This window comes from Neomonachus schauinslandi, chromosome 3 (genome assembly GCF_002201575.2).
Source record: "Neomonachus schauinslandi chromosome 3, ASM220157v2, whole genome shotgun sequence".
NCBI lineage: Eukaryota > Metazoa > Chordata > Mammalia > Carnivora > Phocidae > Neomonachus > Neomonachus schauinslandi.
In genome coordinates this window covers 83,509,867-83,528,600 of record NC_058405.1, presented here as the reverse complement: position 1 = coordinate 83,528,600, position 18,734 = coordinate 83,509,867, and positions in this window count along the sequence as shown.

Sequence of the window (18,734 nt, the reverse complement as noted above, 5' to 3'; positions counted from 1 at the left end):
CATTTTATATACTGGATTATTTGTTTTTCTTGCTATTGAGTTGTAGGAGTTCTTTATAGATGTATATTAATCCCTTATCAGATCTATGATTTACAAATATTTTTTCCCATTCTCTAGGTTATCTTTTCATTTTATTGGTGGTTTCTTTTGCTGTGTATAAGCTTTTCAGTTTGGTATAGTCCCACTTATGATTTGGGTATAATATCACATCCAAAAAAATCATTGCCAACACCCACATCAGGGAGGTTTTTGTCATTTTCTTCTAGGAGTTTTATGGTTTCTGGTCTTACATTTAAGAACACTCAATGGAGGAAAGGCAGTCTCTTCAGTAAATGGTGCTGGGAAAATTGGATATTCACATGTAAAAGAATGAAACTAGATCCCTACCTTATAGCACAAATATCAACTTGAAGTGGATTAAACACATAAACTTTAACATGTCAACTTAACAAGTCTAAAAGTGATCAGCCTTGCATACTGTCCCCAGATACTATTGAGGGCCCAAAAATACTTTAGCTCTGGTCATCCCTCGTCTGCTTACCTTATTACCTATTGTTTGTTAACTCTCATTCTGGTAGGTTTTCTGGTAGTAGGCACTTTGTCTCTGGTTCTCTGCTGTATCCATGGTGCCCTGAGCAGTTCCTGGCACATAGTAGGAGCTCAATAGATGCTGAATAATTGGACTTTGTTGTTACTCAAACTTTAAGTGTATTTAGCTTATATTCCCCCATTAGTCATCACTGTTATTATTGTTTTATATCTTTATTGAGAGGCTGCCACTTTTTCTCTTCATTAAGCAAGACATATTTCAATGAGAAAAAATGATTCCCTCCCAAACTAGTGTACGCCTTATGCTTGATGAATCATGTTGCCGGGTCCCAAAGATACTGCATCTTCCAGTGGTGGTTTCTTCACCTCACAAAGCACCTGCTGTTCAGAGCCCTTCTAGAATTCTACAGACAAAGAGTCTCTGTGAGAGTGTGTGCTGCCCCTGGTTCGTCTGTCTGCCAGGGAGAATGGGCTCCCCAGTCCTCCCCCTCTTTCCTACATCATTTCCCTTCTCACTATCGGATCGTTCCCATGAACATACAAATGTGCTGTCATTTCTCCCATCTGGGAAGCAACCCTTTCTGACACTGCTTCCTCCTCCAGATACTGCCAGAGATGGGGCATGCTTCGAGCTGGAGCTGGCAGGGCTGCAGATGGATTGGCTGCATCGGAGAGAACGGTGTTGAGGCTGACACTGGGTGTTTGGTTTTCTCTCTTTGCAGAGATCTGCAGGCAGTTCCATATAAAGCTTGCATCCCCGAAATGGAGGCAGGAGTAGGAAGGATCATAGCTGGGGAAAGGCCCAGCTTCCTTGGGCCACTGGTCATCCTTGGGGGACCTGGAGCATGTCCTCAGCTGGTCTCCAGACAAGATCTACTTTCCCTGCTGTTTCTAGACCTCTGGGGTCTATAGGAGTGTGGGTTTACCTCCCAGGCACAACAGTACTTCTTGGGCTCAGGAACAAGTAGGGAGTGTAACCCGGAGAGACTTTGTGGGATGCTCCTCAGACTGGGAGAAGCCCTGCCATTGAGAGACATCAAAGCCTAGGTGACCTAAGATGGTCAGAGTAGTAGGAGTGGGACTGGCTCAGTGAGAGGGATGTTAGTCCCCAGAGGCAGGTATAAAATGTCCTTCAAACGTGTTGTTCTGTTGTCAACACTGCTTCAAGGGAGGCCTGTCTGGCTGGCACCAATGCTCCAGGCATCTCCAGAGTGCCAGGGTGTCACCTTGGTTCTCCTCAGCTGATCAGACTCAAGAATCCCTGAGCATCCCTTCTTATTTGGGGGCAGCACACAGTAGGACAGCTTCCCCAGGTCCACTTGAGCCCCACTCAAGGGCCTACTGGATTAGCCCCTGCCCTCACCATGTGTGCCCTGTGAGCAGTGCCAACCTCACTGAGTCCCACTCCCTCCCTATCCCAAGGGGGCATCTCTTCAGCCAAGTCAGAAGAACAAATAAGGCCACGTGTGCTAAATGTATCGTGCAGAGTCTGGCATACACTAAGCAGTTTCTAAGGATCCTTGTCTCCTGTCACCAGCTTTGCTTGTCATCTTAGCTGAGTTGGGCTCTAGGCCTCTGTGTAATCATCTGCTAAATCGAGTAAATAATCTCCATTTTAGCTTCCCAGGACTACTGAGAGAAGCAAGTTGAGGTGTGGACTTGAAAAATGCTTAATCTAGGCCTAATCCCTGGCTTGGCCCCCACCCTTCAGGAGGAGTGGGATTTCTCTCCTCCACTTTCAAGCCTTTGTATCTACTGTGTTCTGAGGCTGCCTTTAGCTGCTAAGAGCTCCACATATGTGACATCCCCTGAGGACCCCCGACCCATCTCCCCCAGTAAGACTACACACCCCCCCCCCCCCCCCCCGCCATTCCACAGCAGAGCTCATCACTCTCTGCTTTGCCTCATGGTCTGTCCTCCTGAGCAAGATCGGGGTCCAATTCAGACCCAGGCCCTTGGATACAGCAGAGGTCTGACAAGAGACCCACGATGGCTTTTTAAACAAGTGGATGCATGAATGGGTAAGCAAGCTAGCAGATGAGCCGTGAGTGATGGCCAGCTCAGGGAAGGAAGAAGAAGATGTGGCTTACAGCTGGTGGGCCCTCTCTGGGTGTGATGATGCCCTGGTGTTTCCAAGTTTCCAGCCACCCTGGTGCTTAGCTCAAGGCAACCCCAAAACTGCCCTTGAGTGTTAGGCAGGCTCCTGGGCTCACACTCAAGTTCCTGTCCTGCAATAGGCCCCTCACTGCTCTCACCTGTCCTGTGTATCCTCTTTGCAAGTAGCAACCTTTTGCATAGACTGAAAGTTGAGTGTTGAAGATAAAAAGGGCTCCATATCATTATCAGAGATGTTTCTGGTACAATCTCTGATTCCTCACCATGCATTCATTCTGCATCCAGCTCATTTGCCTTTCTCCCCCGCCGTCTCCACCAGACCTGGCCTTGAGCCACATGTTGTCAGACCCAGGCTCCACGTTCTCTGAGTAACATCGCCTCAAGTGCCTACCTTCCAGGAATCCCTCCCCTGCTTTTGGCTCCTCTGATCCCATTTTGCCTGCCTTTCCTTTTCTGCCTTCTCAGATGCACTCACTTTCCTGAGCTCTGCCCTGAGCATGCCCAGCACCATAGCCTGGGCACCAGGGCACGTATGTATTTGTAGGCTGAGCCCACCATGAATCACAGCTCAGGGGCTGCCTGATCCCTTCACTTCTCAAACTGGACCTGCTCCCCTTCCCCAAACTCAACTGATAATTTTTCTCTTGCAGTCTTCTGTCTTGGTCTCTGTTCTGTAGTTGGCACTTCTAACCACCCAGGTGGTCAATCCTGAGTCTTAAAAATCATCCTGGGGGTGCCTGGGTGGCTCAGTTGGTTAAGCATCTGACTCTTGATTTTGGCTCAGGTCATGATCTTAGGGTCATGAGATCGAGTCCTTGTTGGGTTCCATGCTGGGTGTGGAGCCTGCTAGAGATTCTCTCCTTCCCTCTCCCTCTGCTCCTCTCCCCTCCCTCTCTATCTCTAAAAAAAAAAAAAAAAAAAAAAAATGAAGGAAAGAAAAAAGAAAAAAGAAATCATCCTGATTCTTCTCACTCTCTCACACACTACATCTGACCCATGAGCAAGTCCCATTGTTCTGCCTTTACTCCACACCTCTCCTCTTACTATCTGTATTCCCCATGAGGTGTAAACTCCATCTGTCAAGTGAATGACTGAGTCTCATTTCATCTACTGAGGAACTCCATGAAGTAAGAAGAATAGGGGTTACGACCCTCATTTTGGAAATGGGGGTGCAGAGAGACCTGGGGCCAGAGCTGCCCCAGGCCAGAACCCTTCTGTTCCTTCTGTGCGTCTCCCCGACCTCCCAGTCATGACTTTAGCATGGGGATTGAGAGCACAAGCGTACAGGTTTAATCCAAGTCTGGGGTTCATTCAGACACCACCCTCCTCCACATTCGTAAGGGCTGTGAGGCTTTAACTGTTTGTACCTCAGTTTCTCTGCTATTTCAGGGAGAATGATGCTACTGTGCTATAGAGCTGTTGTGAGGATTAGGTGAATTGATGCATGCTGTCCACTCAGCATTGTGCCGGCACGGATAGCGCTCAGGGTGGGCTGGATGTTTATAACAGTGCTTTTATCAGGTTTCTCATTAGAGCTGTCTACACACATTGGCTTTCTTCACTTCCTCGCCCTCTTCAGTGCACTCCCAATGGTCCTCTCACCCCTGCACTAGGAGCTGCTCCACAGGGTCATCAGGAATGTCTATACCGCTCTATGTCCCGCACATTTGTCCTTGTGTCGTACTGGATTTCACGGGGCACCTGCTCCTTCCCTCCTGAGACAGTCCCTCCTCTTGGCAGCTAGGATACTCCCAGTTTTCCTCCAGTTCTCTAATTTCTCTTTCTCTTGCTCCTTTGCTGGCTCCCCCTCCTCCATTGGACCCTAAGGATTGGCATCTGTCCCTAAGGCTTTCAGTCTTCCTTGCTCAGGGCTGCCTCTTCCATGAGACCTTGTCCACCTGCGTACCATCACAGGCCAGCCACTCACCAGTGATGCCCCATCTCCTGTCAACCCTCACCTCCTGGCCAGTCTGCTCCCCTGAGCTCCCAATATCTACAGCTCTTTGACACTACCTCTTGGGATCTCCAGGGCACTGGCACTGTGTATATTTAAACTGAGCTGTGCTTTTCCCTGAACCCGACTCACCTTTGTCTTCCAACCAGGACAGGGTCCTCCACCCCAAACCCAGGGAATCCTGCTTAGCCTGTTCCCTCTCCCACCCTCCATCACCTCCTGTGTCATTCACCTGCTTCATGTTTCTCGGGTCCATCTCCTTTTCCCATCTCTGCACGTATCACTGTAGTCCAAACATGTAATTTCTCACCTGGATGGATTACTTTGCTTCTCTAATCCATTCTCTGCAAAGCAGCTTATGTGATCCTTTAAAAACTCAAATCGGATCACATCACTCTGCTATTAAAAACTCTTCAATCTTTGCCTGGGCCTCTGCTGATAAAATCCCAGGTCCTTGGCACCCTTCACTTTCCTGAGCTCAGTCAACTCACAGCCTGTTTCTGCTCCTCGAATGTCCCATGCTGTCCTCTGCCTGGCCTGGCTAGCTCACCTCAGTGTTACCTTCACATCACTCCCCCAAGGAAAGCTTGCTGTGCCCTCAGACTGGGTCAGGACTTGCCATTGCAGGGGCTCAGAGAAGCCACCTCTCTGAAGCACGCTCCGTGACTGCCTCCAAGAGCTGTTCACATGAATGTAGCTGTGATTTTGTGTTATTCATCTGAAGTGAACCCATCTGGACTCTCAATTTTAAATTCCACAGAAGTATTGGTGCTTCCCCAGTTCCCACCTCCCTGGGGTACCCGATCACCCACTCGAAACCTGCATGGGATGTCCAGCAGGCACCTCAACATGGAACATGCCTGAAAACCAAATTCCTGATCTTACCGTGGCTGGATCAGCTCCTCCTCCAGCTGTGCCCAGTGCAGTGTCCATGTGCTGAGGCCGCAATCGCAGGCCCACCCTTAACGGCTCTCCTGCTCTCTCCTGGTGGCTATAATTCAAAATACCTCCCAAATCCCAGGGGCATCCTGAGCACATTTGACACCCACAGATGATATTTCTTTAACATCCCCCTTGCTATGGACCGAATATTTGTTTCCCCTCCAAATCCCTAGTGCGATGGTATTTGTAGGTGGGGCTTTTGGGAGGTGATTAGGTCATGAGGGTGAGCTCCCCCATGATAGGATTAGTGCCATTTTAAAAGAGGAAGAAACACAAAACTCTCTCTACATGAATTCACCAAAAAAGGCCATGTGACAACATAATCTGGAAGAGAGCCCTCACCAGGAACCCCACCATGCTGGCACACTGATTTTGGACTTTAAGCCCTCAGAACCATGAAAAATAAATGTTTGATGTGTAAGCTGCTGGTCTGGAGTATTTTGTTATGGCGGCCTGAACTGATACTCCTCTTCTATGTGACATTATTATTTTCAGTAATAATCAGTTAAATAAGGAATAGGATCCAGAAAAGAAACACAGAGCCCATTTTCTCAAATTGAACTTTGTGTATACAATCATGCCAATACAAAAATAAGTGAATTTTAATAAAACAGAATCAGCCACAAGAGGTACAAGAGGCAGCCTCTAAAAGATATCACTGATGTAACATATTATTTACTTGGTTAATTCCTTAGTTTTAAAACAATCACTTAACACTTATAAAAGGCTACATTTCAAGGATATTATTTACAGGGGCGCCTGGGTGGCTCAGTCGTTGAGCGTCTGCCTTCCGCTCAGGTCATGATCTCAGGGTCCTGGGATCGAGCCCCGCTTCGGGCTCCCTGCTCCACGGGAAGCCTGCTTCTCCCTCCCCCACTCCCACTGCTGGTGTTCCCTCTCTTGCTGTGTCTCTCTCTGTCAAATAAATAAAATCTTAAAAAAAAAAAGGATATTTACAATCAGTAACAGTTTATGTAGGAACTGAAATATGTACTTCTCAAACAAAAAAGTTACACCTTCCAGTTTGTAGTGTTTCACTGTTTCAAATTTTAAACACAAACATCTCACGTGGTCGCACAGAATGACAGAGTTGAGGTAACTCACATTCTGCTTTCTTGTCTTCATAACTGCTGTGCTATCAATATTTATTTCAAATTTACTGCTTGAATGCAGGACCTGGAGACTGAACCAGGTGAACTGATGTGTGACCTGGTCCTTGCAGGGGGTCAGCCGTGTAACTGAGAGTTGTCTGGATTAATGTCCAAGTAGAACACAATGTTGATTAAGGAAACGTCATAAAATGTGTTAAGTTGAAGTTTACAGATGTATTAATAAAACTCAATAGTAACTGCAGCAATTGTTTAGAAGTAAGTAAACAAAGCTTTTTTTTTTTGAGGGGGGAGTATTTTATCAAAGATTGTATTTAGCATTGGCTGTTTGTAGAGGTTACATTCTCTCTGGATGATGCACCCCTTATTACCTTCACTTGGGGCAGACTGCTCCCACACCCTACCTTAACACCCATCTTCAGGATCAGACCCCTTCTCACCATCTTCCCTGCCACCTTGGTGGTCCCAGCCATGCTCTCTCACCTGGATTCCTGTCATTGTCACTGTTAGGGGCTGAATTGTGTCACCCTTAGACTCCACCCTGACCCCCAGTACCTCAGGGTGTGACTGTTTAAAGACAGAACCCGTAGAGAGGTAATTAAGGTAAAATGAGGTCATTGGGGTGGGTCCTAATCTAATATGACTGGTGCCCTTATAAGAAGAGGAGATTAGGACACGGACACATGTGGAGGAAAAGACCACATGAAGACCCAGGGGGCTAGACTGCTGGCTGTGCTGTTTCTTAGGCAGTCCAAGCTGACTGATACAGTCAAATAAGAGATTCACATGTTTCTGCCCTTGCCCCGACTCTAATCTTTCCTCATCATAGCAGCACAGTGATTCTTCACATGTGACACCCTCCAAAGGTCCCGTTCCCTCTCACAGTAGGAGCCACAGGCCCTGCTGGAAGGAATTCCAGTCTCATCTCCCCTCCCCTCCTCTGCAGGACCCAGGCCTCCTGCGGCTCCTCCTCAAACACCCCAGACCCTCCCACCTTGGGGCTTTGGTCTTTCTTGTGGTTATTCTGCAGGAATGCTTCTCCCTCAGGGCTCACACTGCCAGTTCCACTGTGGATTTCCTTATTAAAAAGCCACCTCCTAGGGCACATGGGAGTTAAGTGGTTAAGCATCCGACTCTTGATTTCGGCTGGGCTTATGATCTCAGGGCTGTGAGACTGGGTCCCGCAATAGGCTCGATTCTCTCTCTCCCTCTGTTTCCCCACTCCCTCTCTAATAAATAAATAAATAAATAGCCACCAGGCTTGGCAACACTTCACATCACCTCACCTCAGCACTTCCCATTTCCTCTCCCTGCTTTATCCTTCCTACCTAGCGCACAACCTCACATTCTAGCATGCTGTATCTATCTCTGTGGCCTTTCCTGGTACAGAGAAGGCTCTCCGCCCTGAATCTCAGTTCCTAGGACAGTGCTTGGCACAGAGTAGGTGACCAACTATTCAAAGAAAGAATGAGAGCATGAATGACAGATCCCCTGCAGCCCTGTCTACCAGGGCAGGAAGCAGGCCTGGCTTATTAGCAGCTCCATCCCCAGGGCCTGGGCTAACATCTGGCACATTGAAATTCTGAATTCAAATGTGCCGGTTTCCTTGGATTTCACCACACTCTCTGAGCAGAGTTACAAATAGAGCTAAGATTGCAGAATTAGTCCCCCAAGACTTGGCTCTTTCAACTGGGAAGTGAAATGGGATTTCAGAGAAGGGGTGGAAGGATGTAAGAGGCTCAAAGGCTTCAGTAGAGATACAGGTTAGAGGAAGTCTCTGGAAGTTAATGCATCCGCAAAGCCTCCAGTTACACCTTAGAAGGGTTTGGGGTTGAATCAGCCTATCACTGTTCATTTCATCTGGGACACACAGCCCAGAGAAGAGCTGTACACCCTTTACTGATTCACTAGTTAACATTTTGACACCCTTCCCCCACCCTGGTGCCTGGATGGGATTATCTCAATCCATGGCCACATGGAAGCTTGCCCTCCTCACGGGGACCCCACCCCTCCTCGGAGGGGCTCAAGACCTTCAAGCCTAGGCCAGGCTAAGTTGCCAGTGGCTTAGAAATGTTTCTCTCCTTCGTGAAAGGGTACTTTCAAAGTTGTCATTTCAGGTTTCCTGGAAAAGGCTAAGTAGTTGGACACAGTGGATCCTCCTGCGGGTGAGGACAGGCAAGTGCTTTCCTTCTGCCTCTCGGTTTGTTCAGCTATAACCAGAGGAGAACCATAGTTACCTGGCATGTGAGAGTCAAGGAGAATGCAGGGAAGCACTTGTCCTGTGGTTTGAACTCTATTAATGATGGGAACTAACACTACCCACTATAGCAATGAGGAGGATGCAAGCCAAGAGTCTCCAGTCCTGGAGTTCAGGTAGGACACTGAACAAAGGGAAAGAGGCATTGGGTGCCCAGGTTTGCTGCCTCCTCCTTCCTGCCCAGCTGCTGTGCCCACTAGGCTCATGATAGCTCTGCGGTTCTGAGGTCCCCATGGTGATGGAACTGCTAGGCACATGGGCCATTAGACTTGCGCTGAGGGTTTGAGAACAGCAATCCTGAGGCAGCCTTTCAAGCCAAGGGACCATCATGGAAGCATATTTCATGCAGACTGCCAAGTGTGTGTGATTTTTCCAGTACCTGGCTTCTTTAAAATGTTATCAAAGTCTCCATGTATTAATTACAGAGCCATTTACTGAGTAAGTGAAGGGAGAAGGGCAGACATTTATTTTCTGGAGGCAAAGTCCATTAGAAATGGAGATATTCTCTTTTGCTTGTGATGGGGTACTCACAGGGATGGAGAGTCTCAAAGAGGACCTCAAATGGGTCTGTGTCCCTTTGGCTGACACCTGAGTGTCAGAATGGCCTGTCCAGGCCTGAGGAACCTTGATGACGTCTGATCCAGGCCACAGTGATGTGGTGCAGCCCTCTGGGGCCAGGACCTCAGAGGCTAGTAGGGTGACAAGCATCTTGGTTTGCCTGTCCAATGTTTAACATGGAATTCTGGGCAGTCTGACATAGTCTGGCTTTGCACCCCCACACATGGATCCACCATCCCCACTTGCTGTCACACTGAGGCATCCACACAACATCCCCTGTGTCCCTCTCACACCTTTGTTCTTCCTTACCATGAATGAGATGGGGGGCCAGGGCTCTACGGGTCACTTAAGCCAGTGGGGAGGCCATTGTGTCCCTTGACCCTGGAGTACTGCTGGGGATGGGGACCTGGCCCCCCAGGATTAAATGATTTCTGCATCTACCAGAAGGCAGTGGGTACTGCCTCCAGGGAGATTAGCCACTCTGCCTGGGCTTTTGGCACAAGAGGCTCTTCCAAATTCTTGGGAGAAAAACTGTCATGTAATTGTCTCCTGGGCTAAGGAATTATTTTAGTCTGCTTCTTCCTTTATGGGCCAGAGCCTGTGCTGGGGGCTGGGAAACACGGAGACATAAAATACTATTCTTGTCCTCAGGGGGCCAGGAGGGACACACACTTAAACAAGGACACTAAGAAGGGTTAAAGTCCCTAAGGGAGAAAGAAGAGGCCAGGTGTGTGTGTGTGTGTGTGTGTGTGTGTGTGTGTGTGCGCGCGCCTATGTGAGGCATCTGTCCCAGTCCAGGGGGCTGGAGAGGTGACAGGTGAGGGCTCCTGGGGAAGATGAGACACAGAAACAGGGAGCTACCGGAATGGTCTTGACTGAATGCAGCACTGGAAGGGCCCTGAGTGGCCTCAAGAAGCCATATAAACCCAAGAAACTTGTAGTCACAGTGGAATGAGGCCTGGAAATGCCTCTTTCTCGCTCTCTCTCTCCCTTCCTCTACCCGCCCCCCCCCCCCCCCCCCCCCGCCTTCTCTTAACTGTGGTGATGTCTTGAGGCAGGACCCAGAGATTTTCCTCCTCTTCAGGTGTCATAGTGAAGTGAGGGATGTTAAAAATAGGAAATTCTGCAGCTAGGGAAGTGAGGGTGCATTCTTCATTTATTAACAATGAAGAGACTGTACATGGGGTACAAAAATCTTGCTACCTGCTTGGATGGCCTAGAAACAGAACTTTTTTCTATTTTTTCCACAAAAACATTTCAGTATGTATTTTGAAAACTTCTAGGTGAAACATTTCTAAAAAATATTGTTCAATTAAAAAAAAACCCTTTGATCAAAGTTATAAATGTATGGGGTTTAAAGAGTCTAACAGCACAACAAGTTTTGTTATGCAAAACAGCAGTTCTCTTGCCCTACCCTATGGATTCCTGCTTCCCAGAGGAAACCAATTTTTAACAGTTCTTTTGATACCATATTCACAACTCTAAATAAAATGCTAACATTGCTAACTTTTGATTTTCCAGTTTTGGGCATTATCCTTTTACTTCCTGCCATGGAAGGTGGGGAATTATTTTTTGTTCACCCCATTCTGGGCAGCACTACACAAATGTTCGAACATTTCCCATCCCCCACTATCAGCAACGTAGTTACCTCCTAATTTTGAAGGACTGAGAATACAAAAGTTCCCACACTCCCAGGAAAAGACGATTGTTCTGTAGCCATGGTAACAAATAACTGCAGAACCAGTTTTAAACCTTTTCAATGGATAGACACCAGCTGACTTCAATGAACGTGCTTTGCAGCCAACCAATCAGTGTCGGCCCCTAGCTGAAACTCAGCCAATCAGAGACAGACACACTCGAATAAGCAGCCTCTGAGTGCCAACCAAGCAACCATTTTCTTTCATCCAGTCACCTTTAAGGGATGATGGATGACATCACCCCTAGTCCAGATGGCTGACCAATCCCTGCACTCCCCACTCCGTGCTCTGGGAGACTGCCTGAGCAGCAAAGTTTAGGCTTGCTCATGTGAGCAATAAATTCAGCATTGTGTTTTATTTTAGAGTTGAACTAGGGCCTCATTACCTTTGACAAGATTAACATTCTGTGTTTACAGTGTGATTATGTTAAGGCTTTTCACAGATAAGTTTTTTGTTTTAACTGGAGTTAATAATTGCTCTATATTTTAAATTTTCTTAATTTTATTTTCCTTTCTTTCATAACTTTTTTGTTTTACCTAGAGTTAATAATTGTTCTGTATTTGACATTTGTTTGATTTTTTTCCTGCACTTGTCTCTTATTTATCCCCAAACTCCTTTCTTTTGCTGTGCCCATTCCCTGTTGATGTAAATTTCCTCTCACAGTGTTCCAATCCATTACCTGTGCTATCAATTTCATTTTCCTGCAAAGTGTTTCTTTGAGGTGTTGACTTCCCCAGCTGCCCTGGCTATTCTGGCCCTGCTGTTCAGCCCTCTTGGGGTCTCCCTTCATTGCTTGCCTGGGACCCCCTTCAACTGTCTGTCCTGTTGGGACTCTTGTTTTCTGCAGCCCTGGCAGGGCGATGCCCTCATTTGGGAGAAGCCCATCCCTTGAGAGCTTCTTTAAGTCCAGGGGAGGGTAATCTGAGAAATTGCATGTCTGAAAATGTCTTAAACTCTTACTCCTGATAGTTTGGCTGGTATAGAATTCTCTGATCAAGATCATTTTCCTTTAGAATTTTGAAGTTATTGCCCTTTTACTTCTGGTTTTCAGAGTTACTAACAAGAGTCTTCTGGCATTCTGACCCTTGGACCTTTGTATCTAACCCATGTTCACTTATTTTTATATCCTTTCTGAAAGCTTATAGGATCTTCTGTTTGTCCTCAGTATTCTAAAATTTGAAACATGGTGATGCAAGCTCATTTATCCCATCAAATATCCTCAATTCCTTCAGATTGTCCTATTGCAAGTTTAAACTCACCAGTTTCTCTCCCTGCCCCCTCAATACTCGGAAGTGCTTGGGTGGAGCTTTCAAGCTGGCAGGGAGGGACCAATGCATCAGGGAAACATTGCCTCTGCCAGGGTGGGCCCTAGTGATTACCATTTAACCCACTGGCAACTGATGGGACATCTGGGTCCTGCCTTGGTCTGTGGTCACCTGACACTTACTCTGCATTTCCTTATGTGAACTCTGACGCCACAAGGGCTCACTGGCCCCCTTAGCCATGCTGTTGCTCTTGTCACAAACACAGGACAGCTGTGTGTGTGTGGCGGGGGGAGGGGCTATCCAGGCCTCTCTACTGCCTCCTGTGGTTCCCACAGCCAATGGGACACATGTCCTCATGGCTTTAGGAATATTCTAAGTTTGCTGGGGGTTCTATCATTCCTGTTTTGGGAGCTGACCTGGGGTGTGGGCTGAGGGGCAAGGGATCTTTAACAACACCCAGCTTCTTCTCTGACCCTCTCCTCCCCCAGGCCAAAGGCCCCCATTTGCTCTCTGTGGGGGAAGTAGCGAGGTGGTACCTTTCCATCTTGTTACTCATGCAGGGACCCTATCTCTTTTTAGTTAGACCCTGTTTCTCCTGGAGTGCTGTCTCTGTCCTGGCCTCAGATGTCTATATGTGGTACTACAGAAGGCTGCCACATGGTTTCTTTGCCTCAACTCTTGGAGCAGACCCAGGGAGCTTTTTACATTTTTAACTTACAGCTCAGGTTCATCCCTCCCTTGCTCACTGTTCTGATGTCTTTGCTCCAATGTCTGATGTCTACTGGCTTCTCTTACCTTCCCTGCTTTTTCTTTTGTTCCCTTCCTCCCACTCACTGGTTACTTGGATGCTCCTTAAAACTGCCTGTCTGGCCTCAGGGCCTTTGCCCTGCTTTCCCCGCTTGGATGTTCTTCTAGCTCTTCTTCTCAACTTCATTCACATCCCTGCCTGAGTCTTCACCAGAGTGGCAATCTTTTTGACCCCTTAAGAGTTTCTCTTTCCCTTACAGAGCACTATGCAAGAAAACACATGGTGTTGGAGGTATGTGATTGTGTTTTACTTCATGAGTGGCTTCACACTGTCTGCATGTGGGCTGCAAGGGCAGGGACTTCCCTGATTCATCATGCCACTTCCAGCCCTGAAGGAGCTGATGTGGAGCAGGCACTTGGTAAATTCTTTGGATGAATATGAATGGCACTTTTCTTGGTGAGCTCTGGAGCTGAGCATTGACTCATGCCACCATCTCTCTTCTGCAGTGAAAACCCTTCCTGAGTGTGGGGCCCACACTGAGCCCTTTAGGCTGCATGCTCAGCCCACCGCAAACACAATGGTCTGCATATCAACCTTTCCTTACCAGAGCAGCCTGACCTCAGCGTGTGTTAATTAGACCTCTTGATGTCACTCTACACCTAAACCTCTAAGCCAGGAGCGTTCCCTGGCACCAACCCCTCCTGCTACTAGCCAGGCTCTGCTTCTCTGCTAATCTGCTCATTTGGTGTTCTGCTGTGGAAGAGCAGGTAAGTAGCAAAGTGTGATGTACCCCTCTATGCCATGCTAATGTCCAGCCCCACTGAGCCTTCCCATCCCTGGCCCACCCAGCCTGCCTACCTGCACTTTGACTCTCTACTGGTTTTATAAAACATCTGGAGAATGTAGCAGCTGTCATCAGATCCCTCCCACATCCCTGCTGCTCTGTCCCATGTGTGGGATGTTGTAGGAATATTGGGAATTAACATTCCCCAGAGCAGCTCTGAATCAGTCTCAGGATTTTTGTGTAAGTTCCCAGCTCCCTCACCCTGGGGGAGGATGGGATGACTCTGAGGCTTGTGTTTTACACCATTTCCCAACAGAATTAAGCTGATGGTGGGCTAGTGAATGTTTAACAGCAGTTCCTTGGGAAGAAATGAGTCTGATTTGTACTGTTTGTGATTTCCATGGTGTGAAGACTCCCACCATGACAAATTTCAGCTACCACGTGAACGTCACTGAAGGCAGAGCTGGAGACATGCTCACTAAGGGCAGGTGTAAGTCGGCTCCTGTTCACCCGCATCCTAGTTTTTGTAAGCACATCTTCTTTCCTTCCCTTCTCTTTCTCACTCTGCCTCCTTCCTGCTGGGATCCTGCACCTCCCAAATAAACTAATTCCACACTTCTACTTGAATCCAGATCTTAGGACCTGCTCTGGGGAATCTGATTTAAAGAGTGAAAGGTAACTCCACAAGGGACGTGGAGATCATTCATTTCTCAGAAGAGGAAATGGAGGCCCAGAGAGGGGAAACGACTCCCCAGGACCCTACAGCTGGGTCGCAGCAGATCCAGCTTTGGAACCCCCGACCTAGGGGTCAAGGGTCATCCTCAATCATGCCACCTTTAAAATTCCATGTTTGAACCGCTTCTTAGATGTGTGGAGTTTGGGGTCACACACATGGCTAAAAGGCTCAGGAGAGTATTGCTCCAGAGATGGGCCCTTTGCAGGTAAGGTGCTGAGGAGTCTTGCAGCCCAGGGTCCCAACAAGACAGTGGAAGAACAAGAATAGGCTGGAGGGGACGAGGCAGCTGGGAAATTCAGAATCTCATGGTGCCTTTCCATAGTGAGCCCGGATATGTCACTCTTATATGTGCAGTCCCTCCACCTATAAGGTAGTGATTCTGACACTGAGAACCTTCCAGAGACCCCCACTTAGTGCCTAGCACAGAGTGAGCCCTCAGGGAGTGATGGTGATGAGGATGATGATGGAAATGCCAGGCAGCAGCAGTGTGGCTGGCACTCCCTCCATAGACCTCAGGCTCCTTATCTGCAAAGCGGGAGGTGGCCTGTGTGAGCAGCTGACAGTTTGAAGGCGGGCTCTGTACTGGTGGGCATCCTTGGGTCCCCACAAGACTGCATGCTCTGGTGGCTGGGGTTGTCCCAGGCCACTGTGGAGGCAATGAGTGTGTCATCACGTCCATGGTCCTAGGAGTTCAACCATGCTGCTCCTCTCAGGAGAAATGGGCTCAAACGCAGTCACCTCAGTCACTGAGCTGTCATAGCTAGAGAGACAGGTTGATGCCCTGGGCTGATTATTGTTGCACGGAATTGTGAGAAAGGGGCCACAGTGTGTGGGGTGGGGGATTAGACTGGATTTTTGTACTGTACATTTGTAGGTAATAAAATTATATTTTTAGAAAGCATTTTCATGCAATTCCCATGGCTAATTCCTCTTTGTTCTTCTATTTTCTGGTGAAATGTTATGCAGTGATTGGTTAATTTGAACTTTTAAACTTATATCAAGGATAATTATCAAATGTTTGCCATTGGAATTAATAGGATTTTTTTTAATCAAATGGAATGATAGCATTTTGAGATTAGGCCATCCTGGGCAGGGAGGCAAGCTCTCCTGAGAGACCCGTGTTGAGGGGGGTGAGAAGGACTCAACCTTCCCTTATCGAAGGGGCCTCCCATCTCAGAGACTGTCCCCAAGTTCTGAGGACTCCACATGCCCAGCCTATTCTACAGGCCACCACATATTGGGAGGAAGCAGCCCAGGGTGGGAAGTAGGTAGCCTTGGTCTTATATTTTGCCCTGCCTTTTGCCGGCAGTGTGACTTGGAGGCTATTCATCTTCTCCAAGCCTGTCCCCTAGTCTGATGGGCAGGCTGTATCATCCACTTAGGTGCTTATAAGAACTTGGGAAATCACATGGTAAAACTCTAAGCTCAATTCTTGACACAGGGTGGATATGTGTTTTTCATTAGTTCCCTTCTCATCTTGTCAGACCACCCATTGTTTTTATGGAGCACCTACTGTGAGCACATCCTTTTGCGGGCCTGGTCCCTGCCCTCCAAGGACTTGAGTTTCTCCTCCCTGCATGAAAAAGAATGTAGGGTGATGCTGACAATAACCCACGTGCAGGAGTGATTCCTACCTGCCAGGTGCTGTTCTAAGTGTCTATATGAATTACTTCATTTAATCTTCTTAATAATCTTTTTCTCATTTTATAGGTGAGGAAGTTGGGCACAGGAAGATTAAATGACTCACCCAAGGCACAAGGCCAGGGTGGAAGAGTCAGGATTTGAACCCTCAACCCACTCCCTTAAGTACTGGTTTGTGGCTTCAGGTACCAAAGCAGCTGGTTCAAGTGTGTGTGCTGCTTATGACCAGAGAAGGGATGGTGTGAGTCTGAGGTCACCAGGAAAGCTATCCTGAGCATGGGTGGGTAGATGGGCTGTGGGGAGTGACTTCAAAGGGGGCTGAGCTGGGGATAAGGTGGCAAAGGCTTTAGGTGGAGGGCGAGGCGAGAGTAGAGAAGAGTCACAGCCTCCCCAAATACCTCTGCAGCAGGAAGCCTTCCTTCAACACAGATGACCTTTCTTCTGCAGTCAGTGAGAGTTTCTGCATCACTCATTGGCTCAGTAAATATTCCTGAGCCTCATTCTGATGCAGAGGTAGCAGGATTGGAGTTCAGTGAAGTCTCTTCCTTCTGTGGAGGAGATAGACCTAAGCAAGTGGACACAGTATGATATGTTGGGAACTATGACACAGGGGAATGAAGATTTGAGGTAGGTTTGGGGATGGGGCAGTGTCAGGGCAAAAGATGAGGAACAGCTTGAGATGTGTGCAGACTATAAGGGTTTTGGTCTGTGTGGGGTAAAGAAAAGTTTAGGGGTCCCAACTTTGTGGAAGGACAAGAGCAAAGTTAAGAGACTGACTTCCCATTTTCAAGACTTACTATAAAGCTACAATAATCAAGACAGTGTAATATTGGTGGAAGAATAGACAAGTAGATCAATAGAACAAAATAGAGAGCCCAGAAATAGACCCACAGTCAACTCATACTTGACAAAAAAGCCAAAGTAATACAACAGAGAAAAGATAGCCTTTTCAACAAATGGTGCTGAAACAATTGGACATCCACATGCAAAAACAATGAATCTAGACACAGACATTATGCCTTTCACAAAAGTGAACTCAAAATGGATCACAGACCTAAATGTAAAATGCAAAACTATAAAACTCCTAGAAGATAACATAGGGGATAATCTAGATGACCTTGGGTTTGGCTATAACTTTTTAGATACAACACCAAAAGTATGATTCATGAAAGCAAGAATAGATAATCTGGACTTCATTAAAATTAAAAACTTCTGCTTTGCAAAAGACACTGTCAAAAAAATGAGAAGACAAGCCATAGAAGAAAATAGAAAATATTTGCAAAAGACATATCTGATAAAAGGCTGTTCTCCAGAATATATAATGAACTCTTAAAACTCAGCAAAAAGAAAACAAACAACCGGATTAAAAAATGGGCCAAAGACTTTAGGGGACACTTCACCAAAGAAGATACACAAGATGGCAAATAGGCACATGAAAAGATGCTTTACATGATATATCATCAAGGAAATGCAAATTAAGACAACAATAAGAAACTACTACACACCTATTAGAATAGTCAAAATTCAGAACACTGATGACCCCTAATGCTGGGAAGGATGTGGAACAAGAACTCTCATTTGTTGCTGGCGGGAATGCAAAATGGTACGGACGCTTTGAAAAGCAATTTGGTGGCTTCTTACAAAACTAAGCATAATCTTATCATACAATACAGGAATCACACTCCTTGGTATTTACCCAAAGGGTTTGAAAACCTGCACATGAATGTTTATAGCAACTTATTTCTAATTGCTAAAACTTGGAAGCAACCAAGATATCTTTCACTAGGTAAATGGATAAATAAAATATGGTAATCCAGACAATGGGATATTATTCATCACTAAAGAGAAATGAGCTTCAAGCCATGAAGAGACATGGAGGAAACTTAAATGCATATTACTAAATGAAAGAAAAGGTTACATACTATATGATTCTGATTATATGACATTCTAGAAAAGGCAAATTATGGAGACAGTATAAAGGTCAGTAGTTGTCAAGAGTTGAGAGGAGGGAGGAAGGGGTGGCAGGCAGAGCACACAGGGTTTTTTTTAAGGAAGTATAACTACACTGTATGAAACTACAATGGTGGATACATGTCATAGTAAATTTGTCCAAACGCATAGAATGTACAATACTAAGACTGAACCCTGGTGTAAACTATGGACTTTGGATGATTATGATGTGTCAGTGTAGGTTTATCAATTGCAACAAATGTACCACTGTGATGGGGGATGCTGATAATGGAGGAGGTTATGAATTTGTAGGGGCATAGAGTATATGGGAAATCTTTGTATCTTCTTCACAGAATTGCTGTGAACTAAAAACTGCTCAAAAATAAAGGCTATTTAAAAAAAAATGAGATTCTAGAGGTAAAAATTAAA